At 44.1% G+C, this 15214-nt stretch overlaps 1 pseudogene; it reads left to right on the forward strand.

The window, feature by feature from the left end:
* The first annotated feature begins 6382 nt into the window (after nucleotides 1-6382).
* The window catches only part of LOC103128301 (heterogeneous nuclear ribonucleoprotein A1-like), a 77758-nt pseudogene continuing 68926 nt past the window's right edge, over nucleotides 6383-15214 (forward strand).

The raw sequence follows: 15214 nt of genomic DNA on the forward strand, positions 1-15214 counted from the left end.
CTTTTGTTGCCCTTGTTGTTTTATTGTTGCAGTTATTATTGTTATTGATTTCATTGTTGCTGGATACGACAGTGAAATGGAGAGAAGAGGGGAAGACAGGAGGAGAGAAAGGCAGACACCTGAAGACTTGCTTGCTTCACAGCCTGTCAAGCGACACCCCTGGGGGTGGGGAGCCGGAGGGCTCAAACTGGGATCCTTACACCTGTCTTTGCACTTTGCACCACCTGCGCTTAACCCACTGTGCTACCATAACACTTCTAATAGGAATATTTTAACCTAGGGTGCCTGACCAACCAGCTACAACTTTTTTTTTTTTACCAGAGCACTACTCAGCTCTAGTTTATGGTGGTGCAGGGGATTGAACCTAGGACTTTGGAGCCTCAGGCATGCGAGTCTCTTTGCATAACCATTATGCTATCTACCCCTGCCCAGCTAGCACTTCTAATAGGAATATTTTAACCTGGGTGCCAGCTAATACTTCTTATTCCTTTTTTTGTTTTTTAAGGATGGCGTTGCTGCCATCTTTTTTTTAAAAAAAATTTTTATACTTATTTATTCCCTTATGTTGCCCTTGTTTTATTGTTGTAGGTAACAACAATATTATTATTGTATTATTGATGTCATAGTTGTTGGATAGGACAGAGAGAAATGGAGAGAGGAAGGGAAGATGGGGGAGAGAAGGACAGACACCTACAGATGTTCCTCACCACTTGTGAAGGTGGGAAGCCAGGGACTGAACCTGGATCCTTCAGCTGGTCCTCGTGTATCACACCACGTGTGTTTAACCTGCTATGCTTCTGCTTGACTCCCAGCTAACATTTCCTATAAGAATATTTTTAAGCTGTGCAGACATCCATATTAAATTAGAGTAAAATTACTTACAAATATTTCTAATTCTTTGTGCCTGCTTTCAAAGCAGCTTGGAAAAATTCATAGAAAGTTGCACAGAAGGGTGGAGGCAAATAGCATAATGGTTATTCAAAGAGACTCTCATGTCTCAGGCTCTGATGCAATCCTTACACCACCATAAGCCAGAGCTGAGCAGTGCTCTAGTAATAAAAAAGAAAGAAAGAAAGCATGCAAGGAATAAAGTAGCACATAAAAGGGCCATGTTCACATGAACACTAAGTCAGGGAATCTCACCATAGCTGATGGGGGGGGGGGGGGAGTAATTCGGAAAAAAATTAATCCGAAGAAACCGTCCAGAGACAGTTCAAAGTGTCTAAAGCTATGAAAGGACTAGAGAGCAAGTTGAGAGGACAGAGCACACAGCTGACTTTTCTAAGAACGCGACAGTCTGCAAGATGGGTCATGGCAACGACCACATCTCTGTGACAACATGAGGCTGCCAGCAGTGTGTTCTCCGCCTCTGTGCGTCTGACACAAGTCACTAACTGCAGTGGCTGCTGAGCTCTCAGAACCTCATCAGCTCAAATGCTTCTGCCTGAAGTGTCAACCAAATGCCAGACTTTGACAATTATGCTAGCTACTTTTTTCAATGTCTAAAGCTGTAAAATCGACCCCGTAATTTCAAATTGACATGTTGAGATGGTAAGATCTGGACGCAGTGGGCTGAATCAATAGTTAAAATTCATTGTTGACTTGCAGCTAAGGAAAAGACTCTGGGGTGGAGGGCAGGGCTCCTCCGGTCCTGGAACATGAGGCTGAGGAGGACTTAGTGGGAGTCGAACTGCTATGTGGACAGCTGAGCATGTTGCATATGTACAAACTATTATATTTTACTGTCGACTGTTACCATTAATATCCCAATAAAGAAATTAAAATATTAGTTCAAATTCACTCAAGCAATTTTTTTTACTTCCTTCCTGTGGGCACTAGTAAACTTAGACTCATGTGGGGACTGACAGCTATATTATCCTTTATTGGTGAGGCCGGGCAGTGGCGCGCCAAGCTGAGCAACATGGCAGAGTGCTGGGGCCTTGGGTCTCAGTCCTTCCTTCTCCCATCCCCGTTGCAGCGGAAGCTTCACGGGCAGAGACAAGGCTGCAGTGTCTCTCTCCCGCTCTCCCCACTGGGTAGCTTTTCCTTTGTTTTGATTTTATTTTTAATATTTTCTTTATTGGGGGCCGGGCGGTAGCGCAGTGGGTTAAGCACAGTTGGCGCAAAGCGCAAGGACAGAAATGAGGATCCCGGTTCAAGCCCCAGTATCCCCACCTGCAGGGGGGTCGCTTCACAGGCGGTGAAGCAGGTCTTCAGTTGTCTGTCATTCTCTCCCCGTCTGTTTTCCCCTCTTCTCTCCATTTCAAACTGTCCTATTCAACGATGACATCATCAACAATAAAACAAGGGAAACAAAAGGGAATAAATAAATATTAAAATAATCATAATGACCAATCGTCTGCCCCAGACCGGCGGCATGGCAGCACGTGACACGGCAGCAGTGTCGCTGCACAGGATCCTGCAGCGGGACCAGCTCCAGCAGGCCAGTCCCGCCTGGCCGCAGACACGCAGCTGGCGGCCACCTGCAGCCGCACAACCGCGCAGGCGCCGCGCGCACTCGGGAACCGCAGCTCCGCGCCTGCGCAGACGCGCCGGTCCGCCAGCGGCCAAGGCCAGAGGCCACCGCGCTCAGCGCCGCTCCCGGCCGCGGGTCCGCGCCCCCGGTCGCCCGCCAGAGCCCAGCCGGAGCCCAGCCGGACCCTGCCCGGGACACCCTGCGCCCGCCCCAGCGGCTCACGCCGCGCCCCCCCGCGGGGCCCCAAAGCGGGGCGAGGGGAAGCGGGACGCAGACCAGCAGGGAGGCGGCGCAGAATGGCCAGAGGCGAGGCTGCGCACCTCCCGACACAGGGAAAGCCCCAGGTCTTTAAGGCCGGTCACGCCGAGGCCTCGCCCGGCTCCCGCTGCCACCAGACAACCACCAGCTGCCACTGACCTGACGCTGCCGTGCAACAGAGTCTGCACGGCTGACTCGCAGCTACAGCACCGCGAACCTGCCGCCCAGCCGCGCGTGTGCAGGACCCCGCTGGCGCCGCTTGGCCTGACGGGAGCTGTAGTCCGCCTCCTCGCCGTCAGGCGCTTAATAACATCCACAGGAACTACTAGTGCCAACAGCCCATGCGGCTGGCCTAAGCTCACCATCTGGAAACAGAGATGTCTCTGCCCTGGAGCCCAGTGCTGCCTCTCTAACCTGGTGGTTCAGGGTTGGCTTCTTGTGGTTTTTAAGGAGCCGGAAGCTCTAGATAATGAATGAGTGAGCTACTCTGGCCCCGATGGTGACTTAGTGAGAACAATCAAAGCTGTTTGCTTTTTTATTGATTTGATTTGTATTTATTTTCTGTCGAGAAAGAGAAATTGAGAGTGGGAGCCCGGTGATGGCGCACCTGGTTGAGAGCACATGTTACAGGCACGAGACTTGAATTATCTTCATTTACTTATTGAACAGAGACAGCCAGAAATCAAGAGGGAAGGGGAGATAGGGAGGGAGAAAGACACCTGCAGCCCTGCTTCTCCACTTGCAAAGCTTTCTCCCTGCAGGTGGGGCCCGGGTGCTCGAACCTGGGTCCTTGCACTGTGACTTATGCGCTCAGCTAGGTGCACCACCACCCAGCCCAGCTTTTTTTTTTTCTTAGCAAAGTGTGAGAAAATGGAATTCCCCAATTTTGGGCTAGTTCATTGAAGTAGAGAAGATGTCTTAGAAACTAGGTAAGAGGAAACCACACTAATGCACTAATTGCTTCACCTCAGCACCTGGTGGATAGGAATGTTTGCCTTGAAACTGCGCACCCTGTGACCCTGCTCTCTCAGCTCTATGTTAACTTGACCATTTGGCTTCTGCAAACACTGCTGGCTTCCTCCCTGGAAGATAAGAATGGAATGTTGTCCTTGAAACTTTTACCCCAAAGATAAATTAGCAAGGACATGCAGACCCCCCTTCACTTTTCCCTTTAAAGGAACGTGAATTTCAAGCCTGGTTGTCTCAGAGCAACGGGACCAGATTTGGTACTGGCCTGGGATCACTCAGCTGAGGTTTGTCTTAGTCTTTTGTCCTTTGGTGTTGTCTCTTTGTAAGTATGTGGACTGGCCTTATTTTCACTCTTTCAAACTTAAGAATAAATTCCTTATACTTCACTTATATACTGGAGTCATGGCTGTCGGGAGCCATAATGACACTGTACATCACACCCCTAAGATGGCGCCAGCCATGTGGTGGCTAAACCAGTAAAGTGGTAAACAACTTTGAGGAAGTTGGACGATCCAACTGAACAGACTGCGTGCTGTACACATGAACTGTTTTATGATTGGTAGAAGGCTGCATGATCTATGAATGCTGTATGCTTGCTTAATGCCCATTGGCTGACTATGTAACAGTGAAAGGTACTTAAGGTGGCCATAAGAAGGAAATAAAGGGAATTGAGGAAGAAGACTCTGGTGTCCGTGTCGTTGTTGTGGGCCGACAGCGACAATGTCAGTTTGTGTGGATTCGAGTTAGTTGGCCTCGGTTTGTCTAACTTTGTAATGGGTATGGTCAGAAAAAAAACTTAAGGGCACTGCTCAGCTCTAATGATGCTGGTACAAAGGATTAAACCTGAGACTTGGGAATTAAATCACTAGAATTTCTTTGCATAAATAACCATTAATGGTCACTTCCCTACCCATTGTATTTATTTATATATTTCTTTGTTTTACTACAACACTGCTCAACTTTGGCTTCTGGTGGTACAGGGGATTAAACATGGCACTTTGGAGGCTCGGCATGAGAGTCTCTTTGTGTCACCATTATGCTATCTATCTCCCCTCCACCCCCACTAATAGCCATCTTGTTAAATGCAGAGCCTGGTGCATGGAAATAACACACTTGTTAAAGAAAAATTTTAAGCCAGAGATATCATGGTTTGAAGGTCAATCACTGGCACCATTGGCAGTGAAAGCCAATAAGTGCTCCTATGAAAAGAAGAAAAAGAAGGGAGTCGGGCTGTAGCACAGCGGGTTAAGCGCAGGTGGCGCAAAGCACAAGGACCAACATAAGGATCCCGGTTCGAACCCCGGCTCCCCACCTGCAGGGGAGTCGCTTCACAGGCGGTGAAGCAGGTCTGCAGGTGTCTATCTTTCTCTCCTCCTCTCTGTCTTCCCCTCCTCTCTCCATTTCTCTCTGTCCTATCCAACAATGACAACAACAATAATAACTACAACAATAAAACAACAAGGGCAACAAAAGGGAATAAATAAATAAGTTAAATATTTTAAAAAATTTAAAAAAAAGAAAAAGAAATAGAATAAAGTGTCATGAAGGGGCCAGCAGAGGAGCAGAAATGTTTTTTTTTCTTTTTTAAAAATTATTATTATTAGCTTTACTTCTTGGCTAGAGACAGCCATAAATAGAGAGGGAAAGGGTGAGAGAGAGGGAGAGAGATACCTGCAGCACAGCTTCACCATTTGCAAAGTTTCCCCCATACAGATAGGGACCGGGAGCTTGAACCTGGGTCCTTGTGCCAGAAATGCCTTAATGCCAACAGTCTATGCTGACCCTGCCCACCCACCCCTGGGGCAACTCCACACCCTCTGGGTAGAGTCCACTGGCCCACATATCTAGAGGTGTGTCAATGGCTGCTCACTGTGGAGAGCCGCTGGTCTGTCCCCAGAATCAGCAGAAGTGTTGGATAGTATGCCAGCTCCCCCTGGCTTCTGCTTAACCATATGCCTATATAGGGATAGATTTAATCCCATTCAAAGCTTTGGTCTATTTACATAAATCACTTTTACATTTACATAAAGCACTCCCTCCAGGGCATTGGTGGTTCAGTGATAGGATTCTCGCCTGCTCCGCCCCTTCCTTGTCACACTGATTTTCACCAGTCACTTTTCTCTCCACCCTCTCTGTATCACATCCTGTTTCCACCCTACTTGGAGAGTATAAGAAAAACAGCTGCTCTTCTGATTAAAGACACTTGGAAATTGCTTTCCGGCTCCAAGAGTTCCAGAGTGTATCTCCTGCGAAGTTAGTGCGGCACGAGTTCCTGATCCCTCTCCCACGCAGCAGCCTAGATCGGCTCCAGTTGAGTTCTCTCCAACCCAGAGAGCACTAGCTCGGGAAGAAGTACCCTCAGGCTATCCCGGCACAGAAGCACTTCTCCAGGACTCCCATCTCTAACAGGCTCTGAGAAGAGGCTGTGAGATGCTCTGCACTGGAAGCCCTAGGTAAGCAAGGCCCTCTATCTGTAATGTGGGTTTGGGCAGGGAGGATGTTGTCTAAATTTTGACATCCTGAGATTGCTGACATCTGCATTCCCGGAGAAAGGAAATCTGGCATCCAAAGGGATGTGCTCCTATAAACTCTGAGCTACAGACGTCAGCTAGATCACTGCTTTTTGCCCGTGGCCTTCGCCGAGTGAGCTTCCTGAGCTTGTCTCCTTCAGTTGCCACCATGTAGAAATCTGAGTCTCCCAAGGAGCCAGAACAGCTGTGGAAGCTCTTCATTGGAGGATTGAGCTTTGAAACAACTGGTAAGAGTCTGAGAAGACATTCTGAGGAGTGGGGAACTCTCACAGACTGTGTGGTTATGAGACTCAAACACCAAGCACTCCAGGGGTTTTAGTTTTGTCGCATATGCCACCGTGGAGGAGGTGGGTGCTGCCATGAATATGAGGCCACACAGGGTGGATGGGAGAGTTGTGGAACCAAAGACAGCCGTCTCCAGAGAAGATTTATCAATGACCTGGCACCCAATTAAGTGTGAAAAAGATTTTTGTGGATGGCAAAAAGAATCACCATCTAAGTAATTGTTTTGAACACTATGGGAAAATTGAAGTTATTGAAATCACGACTGACGGGGAGAGTGGCAATGGGGGGCTTTGCTTTTGTAACCTTTGTTGACCATGAGTCTGTCAACAAGACTGTTATTCAGAAATACCATACAGAGAGTGGCCACAACTGTGTAGCAAGGAAAGCCTTATCACAGCAAGACATGGCTAGAGCCTCATCCAGACAATGAAGACAAAGTGGTTCTGGAAACTGCTAGTGGCTTTGGTGGCAATGACAACTTTGGCGCAAGAGGAGACTTTAGTGGTCGAGGTGGCTTTGGTGGCAGCAGAGGTGGTGGCCGAGGTGGTGGCAGTGGGGATGGATACACTGGATTTGGCAAAGATGGAAGTAATTTTGGAGGTGGCAGAGGCTACATTTTGTCAATTACAATAACCAATCCTCAAATTTTGGGCCTATGAAAGGAGGAAACTTTGGAGGCCAAAGCTTTGGCCCATATGATGGTGGTGGCCAGTATTTTGCCAAACCACAAGACCATGGTGTACATGGAGCTCCAGAGCAGCAATAGCTGTGGCAGCAGCAGAAGATTTTAATATCCAGGAATCAAAGCTTAGCAGGAGAGCAGAGCCAGAGAAGTGACAGGGAAGCGACAGGTCACAAGAGATTTGTGAACTCAGCCAAGCACAGTGGTGGCAGGGCCCAGCTGCTACAAAGAAGACTTGTGTTAGACAACACTCTTGTGTATGGGGGAAATCTTTGGAGGACTGTATTTGTGACTAATTGTGTAACAGGTTGTTTTAGTTTCTGTTTTGTGGGAAGTGTAAAGCATTCCAACAAAGGGTTTTAATGTAGATTTTTTCCACCCATGCTGTTGATTGATAATATAAAAATCTGATCATGACACTGAATAAATATGTCTTTAAAGAAACAAAACACTGTGCTACTAAATATAAATAAATACGAACACTGGACACAGAGCTGGCCCACATGAGAGAGCATTTGCTGTACTGTATATGAGATTTCAGGTCTGAGCACCCCACAGGAGCACCACAGGGAGGGAAAGTTCCACTTGGGGTGGAGCAGTGTAGTGGAATCCCTCCTCTCTCAACCTCTCAGAAACATAAAACCATGAGAAAGTCAACACATGAGTCCTGGGATCAGGCAAGCTCCAATTTTCTAGAGAGCAGCTCCCCCTGAAACTTTTAAAATTTTTATTTATAAAAAAAGAAACACTGAAAAAAACATTGGAAAAACAACTCCACACAATTTTCACCCCCAGAACTCTGTATCCCATGCTCTCCCTTGACAACTTTCCTAGTCTTTTTCCTTCTGGTTGTATGGACCCAGGAACCAGAACATATTTAGCCAAAAGTTGGGAATTAATCCTATGGACTCATGGCCCCTGCCATGAGTCCATAGGATTGGAGGGTGGCAGGAGCCGCCCAAGGTTCCCCAGCCTCCCTCCCAGGTCAGGGGCCTAGGCTAACAGAGCTACATGGAAGAGACTTCGAGAAGGTCTTGGCTAAGCCAGCCTGGACAGCTTCTGGGCACAGCCTGCTCCTCCAGACATTCCAGGAACTGCTAGATGGGGCTCAGCCCTGGGGCCTGGATGAGAAGATGCCGCTTATCCTTGGGGAGCTGCCTTTAGGAGTTGTGAAGTAGGGCTGCACGTGTCTCCCTCTCTGCCTTCCCCTTCCCTCTTGATCTCTGGCTGTCTCTATCCAATAAAGAAATAAAGATAATAAATTTTTTTTAAGGAACGTAGAAATAACCACTGTGGTTTTTGCTCCACACCGCCCCCTAGAGCTTCTCTGTAAGAATTGTAATTACAGGCACTGAGCACATACAGGGTGTCTGTCACCCAGCTTGTCAATCAGGCACGTCATTTCCACCTCAACCAGAGATGCAGACTGTTTCCCTCTCTATATATTGATTAAAAACCATAAAATACTTTGTAACTCGAGAGTCACTCTACAGAAACCCCCCTGAGTGTATGTCTGCTTGCTAATTGAAAATTTCTTTGCTTCAAACTCCTGTGTTTCACTCTTCAGTTCTTTGCTGATTGTCCCAAGAACCAAAGAAATGGGGGCTCTTGAATTGTTTGACCTCATGACAGGGCCAGGGCTGGCTGCACCCGGAGCAAGGCAGACATTTCACTCAGTGACCCAACTCCAGACCTGGCTACATTCCTTTTTTAATTTTTAAAAATATTTATTTATTCACTTTTTGTTGGCCTTTTTATTGTTGTAGTTATTATCATTGTTGTTATTGATGTTGTCAATGTTGGATGGGACAGAGAGAAATGGAGAGGAGGGGAAGACAAACAGGAGGAAAGATAGACACCCACAAACCTGCTTAACTGCTTTGAAGAAACCCACCGTGCAGGTGGGAGCCAGGAGCTTAGGGTCTCTTAGGGTTCAAGGAGACAGTGGATAGTTATGTGGGTTAAGCACAGGTGGTGCAAACTGTAAGGATGCTGGTATGAGCCCCAGGCTCCCCACCTGCAGGGGAGTTGCTTCACAGGCAGTAAAACAGATCAGTAGGTGTCTATCTTTCTCTCCCCCTCTCTGTCTTCCTCCTTTTTCCATTTGTCTCTGTCCAAACAATGACAACATCAATAACAACAACAATAATAACTACAACAACAATAAAAAACAAGGACAACAAAAGGGATAATTAAGTATTTTTAAAAACATTTCAAGTTAAAAGGAAAGTTAAAAAATGGTAAAAAGGGCTGGGCAGTGGTGTATCTGCCTGAGCGCACATGCTACAACAAGCAAAGAAGAGGGTTCAAGCGCCCATCCTCACCTGCAGGCGGAAAGCTTTGCAAGTGGTGAAGTAGGAATGCAGGAGTCTTTGTCTCTCCCCTCTCTACTTCCCCATTCCTATTGATTTCTGGGTGTCTCTATCCAATACATAAGTAATAAATAAAAATAAAAACTCATAATATCTAAATACTTTCATATAAAGATATTATGCCAAATATAATGATATCATTACAGGTATTTTGCATGCATTAATTGAACTTCTATTTGTTAGTAACAACTTTTAGCTTTAAGTTGAAATATTTTTCACTGAAAATATTGATCTTTTCTAGAAGGGTTACCTCTAAGTATCATAAAAATATAGATATTTGCAAGGATCCCGGTTCAAGCCCCCGGAACCCCACCTGCAGGGGGATTGCTTCACAGGTAGTGAAGCAGGTCTGCAGGTATCTTTCTCTCCCCCTCTGTCTTCCCCTCCTCTCTCCATTTCTCTCTGTCCTATCTAACAATGACTACATCAATAACAATAATAACTACAACAACCATGAAAAACAAAGAAATCAAAAGAGAAAGTAAATAAAAATATTTAAAATATATATATAGATATTGATAGTCATAAATTGAAGATATTCTTATTGCTTCCAAGTGTACTATTTTATAAATACTTATCAACTTTGCTCCCTTTTAAAAATTTCCATTTACTTTTTACATGTCAGAAAGATTTTCCTATAAAGTGGAGAAAAGACAGATAATGTCCGGTTTGAGCCCCCGGCTCCCCACCTGCAGGGGAGTCGCTTCACGGGCGGTAAAGCAGGTCTGCAGGTGTCCATCTTTCTCTCCCCTCTCTCTCTGTCTTCCCCTCCTCTCTCCATTTCTCTCTGTCCTATCCAACAAAAAAGCAACGTCAACAATGGCAATAATAACTGCAACGAGGCTGCAACAACTAGGGCAACAAAAAGGGGGAAAAATGGCCTCCAGGAGCGGTGGATTCATGGTGCAGGCACCCAGCCCAGCAATAACCCTGGAGGAAAAAAAAAAAAGACAGATAATGTCGAACACCCTTATGGTCCTCAGTGACTCAGATGGGAACTTCAGTCATGTACATCACATTGGAGTCACTTGTCCAACTGTTCTATAACCTAGTCATGAAGTATTTTTGGTTTTCTTATTTAAAAAACTGATCTATTTGTGGCAGTGACTATAAATTTCATTTTCTGAATGAACTGTAATAAAAGGGGCCATATGCAATTGCTAAGTCAGTAGAGAGCACACCATTAAGAACCCATGAGTCTCCTTATACAGGGAAACCATGCAGGCACCTGATCTCAGTAAATTACAGAGACAACACTTTTGAAAACACAGTAGCTTCTTAGGTGGTACATCACGCTTTATTGTAAATGTAAGTCTCACCTTTGTTTACTGCCATGCAAGATATACTGCCCTTGGTGGAATGTTCTTGTATCTTTTCTAAAATTACAAAATATAAAAGTATTAGAAATTATACAAATAGATTGAATTCTTGATCCCTCATGAGTCACAATAAAACCTTGCTCACTGAACAGTATAGCCATTTCTACACTGGTGAACAAAAAGTGATTTGTCTTCTAGTTGAAAAATTAAGATGATTAGAGTTACCTATTGAAAAAAAGTTCCTCAAATTTTCACACATCACATCTCTGTAGAGTTTCTTCTCTGAACAATTTAATAGTGCCCACTCCACTTGAGTGAATATCACAGTTACATTTTCATAGGTCAGTGATCCCTAAAATATGTGCAATGTGATCATGTGAGAAAATGCGAGTGACAGCAGATTAGTCATTCAGTTTCTACTTTAGGAAGGCTGTGAATGATCATCTCATCTGCAAACATGTCTTTGGTGACTTGAAAACCAAATACCTCTTAATCATGCTCTAGAAGGTGGTAAATTCATTAGAACATTGGACTCTCTTTCACGAGGCCCTGAGAACAGAGAGATAACCCTATTCTCACTATTCCCCCTCTATAGATTTTTAATTAGTAAATGAAAAACACCTTAGTGGCTGTGTGGGAGTAAAACTCATAGGGTGCTCAAACTGCCATATAAAAGGACCAAGATTCAATATCCTAGTTCTCACATGCACAGAGGTGAGGCACTCTTCACAAGTGCTGAGTAGTTGTGGATATTGTCTTCCTTATTTATAATGTAAAGTTTATATAGGTAAAGAGAATTTGATAGGGAGAGTGAAGTAGAGGGTAACTAGAATTGAACCTATAGCCCCTGGGGACTTAGAGCTCAATGTCTGGTGTGTTTTCTTAGTACCTGCAGTTATTCTCATTAAAAGAAAATAAACATTAATTTAATTTATCATACATGAATAATAATTTCAACTGATACACACAGATAGAGATATCTCTACTTCAATAACTATTAAATTCTCTTCACTGATATAAAACACAAAAATAAAAATAAGACAAGTAGAACCTGAAATGGAATTGGCATATCGCACAAAAGTAAAAGACTCTGGGATGGGTGGGTGGGTGGTGAAAATACAGGTCCATGAAGGATGATGAATGACATAGTGGGGGTTGTATTGTTAAATGGGAAACTGGGGAATGTTATGCATGTAAAACTATTGTATTTACTGTTGAATGTAAAACATTAATTCCCCAATAAAGAAATAAATTATTTTAAAAAATGACATAGTTGGGGTCGTATTGTTAAATGGAAAACGGGAATGTTCTGCATGTAAAACTATTGTATTTACTGTTAAATGTAAAACATTAATTCCTCAGTAAAGAAATTTAAAAAATATAAATAAGAAAAAAATGGCCACTGGATATAATAATTTTTTAAAAATATTTTACTTATTTATGAGAAAGATAGGAGAGAGAAAGACCCAGACATCACTCTGGCACATGTGCTGCCAGGGATTGAACTCCGGACCTCATGCTTAAGACTCCAAAGCTTTATCACTGCACCACCTCCAGGACCACAGGTGTAACAAATTTATAATGAAGCCACAGTGATTAAAAAAAAAGGTGGGAAAACAAAACAAACAAACAAAAAAACAAAACAAACAAAAAAAAAGGTGGGATACAAAAACACATGATGACTATAAGTTTGTTAGAAATGAAACATCTCTAGCCACACATGGCTCTTTATAAAATTAACATTATTATGGAAGCATGGAAATATTATACTTTTAGAGGCTCTCTGTAGTGTCACTGTCCAAAAAAAAAAAAAGGAAAACATGCAAGAATGTTAAACACATAAATAAGAATTATCAGGTGCAGGGCACTGTTGCACCTACTTAAGTGTACATATCACCATGACACAGGACCTAGGATTGAGAACTGCTTCCCACCTGAGAGGGGGACACTTCATGAGTAGTGATACAAGCCTGGAAATGTCTCTCTCTACCCCTGTTCCACTCTCCATTTCTGTATGTCCTGTCAAATAAAATGGAAAGAAAAAATACATTTCTTGAGCAAAAGTTCTGACACTGAGCTCAAGAAATAACCCTGGTGGCAGAGAAAAGAACTGTTATCCAGTAATCTACATCCCTCTCAATTTCCCTCTATAATAGGAAGTAAAATGTAATTGTTAAAAAAATTATGTTATTGTATTTATTTATTTTCCCTTTTATTGCCTTTGTTGTTTTTATTGTTGCAATTGTTATCGATCTTGTTATTGTTGGATAGTACAGACAGAAATGGAGGTTTGAGGCTTGCTTCCCTCCTGTGTGAGGGACACTTCATAAGCAGTGAACAGGCCTGCACGTGGCTCTTTCTTGACCTCTGTTCCACTCTCCATTTCTTGTTATCCTATCAAATAAAATGGAAAGAAAAATGGCTTTCTTGAGTATTGGATTCATGCTCTAACTCTGAGCTCAAGAAATAACGTGTTGGCAGAAAAAAAATAAGAGAGCAAAAGAAAACTGTTTTGCACCACATGCACTTAATGCACAGTGCTACTGCCTGACTCCCATACATTTGCAACAAAAAATTTTCAAGAAATAATCTTCAAAAACTATAAATTGGGGGGTCGGGCGGTGGCACAGTGGGTTAAGCGCATGTGGCGCAAAGCGCAGGGACCGGCGTAAGGATCCCGGTTCGAGCCCCCGGCTCCCCACCTGCAGGGGAGTCGCTACACAGGCGGTGAAGCAGGTCTGCAGGTGTCTATCTTTCTCTCCCCTTCTCTGTCTTCCCCTCCTCTCTCCATTTCTCTCTGTCCTATCCAACAACGACAACAACAATAATAACTACAACAATAAAACAACAAGGGCAACAAAAGGGAATAAATAAATAAAATAAATATTAAAAAAAAAAAAGAAAGAACATGGTGGCAGAAAAAAAAATAAGAGGGCAAAAGAAAACTGTTTTGCACCACATGCACTTAACCCGCAGTGCTACTGCCTGACTCCCATACATTTGCAACAAAAATTTTTCAAGAAATAATCTTCAAAAACTATAAATTGCTGTGAAATAAAGACATAAGGCAAACAAAAATGTTGATTACTGGTGGATTATTAATGATTTTGTAAACTAAATGACCATTTTAAAAGTGGCATATACATGCTATGCAGTCTCCATCAAAATCCCTAAGAACATGTTTAGAGCAAGAAAATGATGCTGAAAGTAAATAGGTGAAGTCTCTATAAAAAATTATGTTGGGGGAGTCGGGCTGTAGCTCAGCGGGTTAAGCACAGGTGGCACAAAGCACAAGGTCGGCATAAGGATCCTGGTTCGAGCCCCCAGCTCCCCACCTGCAGGGGAGTCGCTTCACAAGCAGTGTGTTCATGCCTCTGTGCGTCTGACACAACAGTCACTAACTGCAGTGGCTGCTGAGTTCTTGGAAACTCATCAGCTCAAATGCTTCTGCCTGAAGTGTCAACCAAATGCCAGACTTTGACAATTATGCTAGCTACTTTTTTCAATGACTAAAGTTGTAAAATCGGCCTCATAGTTTCAAATTGACATGTTGAGATGGTAAAATCTGGGCGCAGTGGGCTGAATTGATAGTTAAAATTCATTGGTGTCTTGCAACAAAGGAAATGACTCTGGGGTGGAGGGCAGGGCTCCGGTCCTGGAACATGAGGCAGAGGAGGACTTAGTGGGAGTCAAACTGCTATGTGGACAGCTGAGCATGTTGCATATGTACAAACTATTGTACTTTACTGTTGACTATAACCACTAGTACGCCAGTAAAGATACTTTAAAAAATTAAAACATATTCAAGCAATTTTTTTTTACTTCCTTCCTGTGGGCAATAGCAAACTTTAGACTCATGCGGGGACTGACAGCTATATTATCCTTTACTGGGCAGTGGCATGCCAAGCTGAGCGATATGGCACATTGCTGGGGCCTTGGGTCTCAGTCTGTCCTTCTCCCATCCCCGTCTGCAGCAGAAGCTTCACGAGCCCAGACAAGGCTGCAGTGACTCTCTCCTGCTCTCCCCCCCCATAGATCTTCCTTCCTTTTATTTTTAATATTGTATTTGTTGCGCTGCGGGCGGTAGCACAGCAGGTTAAGAGCAGGTGGCACAAGGACTGGCGGGAGGATCCCGATTCAAGCCTCCGGCTCCCCACCTGCAGGGGAGTCACATCACAGGCGGTGAGGCAGGTCAGCAGGTGTCTGTCTTTATCTGCCTTCCCCTCCTCTCTCCATTCCTCTCTGTCCTATCCAACAACAACATTAATGACGACAACAATAATAATGAAAACAAGGGCCACAAACTGGGAAAAAATCCTCCA

This window comes from Erinaceus europaeus, chromosome 13 (genome assembly GCF_950295315.1).
Source record: "Erinaceus europaeus chromosome 13, mEriEur2.1, whole genome shotgun sequence".
In the NCBI taxonomy this organism is placed as follows: domain Eukaryota; kingdom Metazoa; phylum Chordata; class Mammalia; order Eulipotyphla; family Erinaceidae; genus Erinaceus; species Erinaceus europaeus.